Source organism: Octopus bimaculoides, chromosome 15, assembly GCF_001194135.2.
Source record: "Octopus bimaculoides isolate UCB-OBI-ISO-001 chromosome 15, ASM119413v2, whole genome shotgun sequence".
In the NCBI taxonomy this organism is placed as follows: Eukaryota; Metazoa; Mollusca; class Cephalopoda; order Octopoda; family Octopodidae; genus Octopus; species Octopus bimaculoides.
In genome coordinates, this window is record NC_068995.1 from 35,747,714 (window position 1) to 35,750,264 (window position 2,551).

Sequence of the window (2,551 nt, forward strand, 5' to 3'; positions counted from 1 at the left end):
CACACACAAACACGCACACACATACACACAAACACATATATACATACATGCATACATACATACATACATACATACATACATACATACATACATAAATACATACATACATACATAGATACATGCATCCATCCATCCATACATACATACATACATACATACATACATACATACATACATACATACATATATATATGTATATAACTTACTTGGAAATGGATGCGTGGCGTTCAATCATATAATATAAATAATATTTAAATATATTTGCATACATACATACATATATGGACATACATATATATGTATATACACATGCATATATGGACACAGGACACCACTGAACGTAGAAAACATGAAATACGGAAACAACATAAAACACGAAATACGAAAACATGGAATACGAACTTTTTTCGAACAACGAAAGAAACAAATGGAAAACAAGACAAGCAACATGAAAAAACGAGCCTTCATCAGTTGTCGGCTGTTTTTCTACTTCGTATTTCGAGCATACGAAGTAGAAAAATAACCGACAACTGATGAAGGGCCGTTTTTCCATGTTGCTTGTCTTGTTTTCCATTTGTTTCTTTCGTGTTCGAAAAAAGGTCCTATTCCATGTTTTCGTATTGTTTACGTTCTTTGGTGTCCTGTGCCCATATATGCATGTGCACAGGACACCATATATATGTATGCACATATACGCAGGCACATATATGTATGCATATGATTTATATATTTTTTATATTATATATATATATATATATATATATATATACACACACACGCACACGCATATATATATATATGTATGTATATATATGTGTATATGTATATGTATATATATATATATATATAAATTCAATAATAGGACGAATTCTTTTACAAGAATTTATCAAGTAGCTAGCGCGAAAAAACCTCATAAGGGAAAAAATCCATCATTTATTCCCGAAATATATATTAATATTTATATAAGGGCACTACTATACAATAATGCCTCACGCTATGAGGGACACTAAGGTCAGACTACCATAAAAAAGCACATTTTTACCGAACGCGAGGAAATGCAACTCTCAAAGCCAACCCCTTAAAAACAGACTAAATTATTATTAGGGATAAAAATCCAAATTTACAGGCAAAAATTCAATTAAATTAAATTTATTAAAAATTTGAATTAAATTAAGTTTCACAGTATAAAATATAACTATATAGTTTTAGCGAAAAGAATCAAGGTTCATGAACTCATCAATGAAAATCCACTGTCACATATAGAAAAATTAATAAGTAAAAGTGCAATAAATAAGTATAATATAATACAAAGTAAATATCATAAGATAATGATAATAAAACGACTACGCGTGTTTCATAACCAAATTTTCAAATAGAAAAAATATTTACATCGATTAAAACTATCGAAAATCAATTCTATTCAAAAATATAGCTAATCTTCAGGTCAAAATAAAACAATAATAGTAATAAAAGAATGTATATATCAACTAACAATAAATAACAAATGAATGTATATAAAATGCTTATATTAAGATAGAAAAATATTATTTAAAATATCAAAATTATAAACGTTCCATAATTAACTTTACGTTTATTATAATATAAACTAACAGGAATATTATGTGCAAAAAAACTCATTTTAATGAATCTGAATCTTTCGTTTAAAATACAATTTAAACGAAGTTTTAGGTTAAAATAATAAAAATTGAAGTAACACTTATCTAAATGATGCAATAGTTTAAACTAAAAGATTTTAGACTAAAACGTTTATTAGAAAATATTGCGTAAAGAAAAAGAATAGAATAAATAGATATAAAAACATGAACGAAAATTTTATTATGAATGAAAGATTAAACTTTATATAACTTAAACCATAATAAAACAATTAACTATATTGCACAATCAAAGAAATTAAATAAAAAGACTACCCATTTATCCCATAAAACAAAAAGAAATATTAAACAGTATTAATGGAAAAAATTCAACCCTAATCTAATCGAAGTCTTGGTTTAGGCTAAGATGATAAACTTACTACTATTAATTTAGTGTTAAAAAAGGTATCGACTAAAATTATCATTAAAAATCAATTGAATTAATATAAAAATACATATTTTTTTCAAACAATGATATAAAATCATTAGAGTAAGGGAATAATCAATTAGTTAATTAATTAATTATTGGATTCTTACAGCTGTTTCTGAGATATCCTAAGTGATAGGTTAGTCCCAAGTGACTGGGTAGTCCGTTAACAGAGATAAGGCGAGTATGTATGAAAGTTCTAGACAGGGACTTCAAAGTTTATATACATACATATATATATACTCGCCTTGTCTCTGTTGACGGACTACCCAGTCACTTGGGACTAACCTATCACTTAGGATATCTCAGAAACAGCTGTAAGAATCCAATAATTAATTAATTAATTACTCCTTTACTCTTATTAAATATTCTAAATGACTTGAGATACTCGTCCTGCCTTGGTCTTTGTTGTCCTTTTTCTTCTAATATATATATATATGTATGTATGTATGTATGTATGTATGTGTGTGTG

General features: G+C 26.9%; 1 protein-coding gene across 2 annotated transcripts in view; it reads left to right on the forward strand.

Annotated features, from left to right (window-relative positions):
• Window positions 1-2,551, forward strand: part of LOC106883806 (uncharacterized) — a 66,085-nt gene that overhangs the window by 33,103 nt on the left and 30,431 nt on the right. The window lies entirely within an intron of this gene.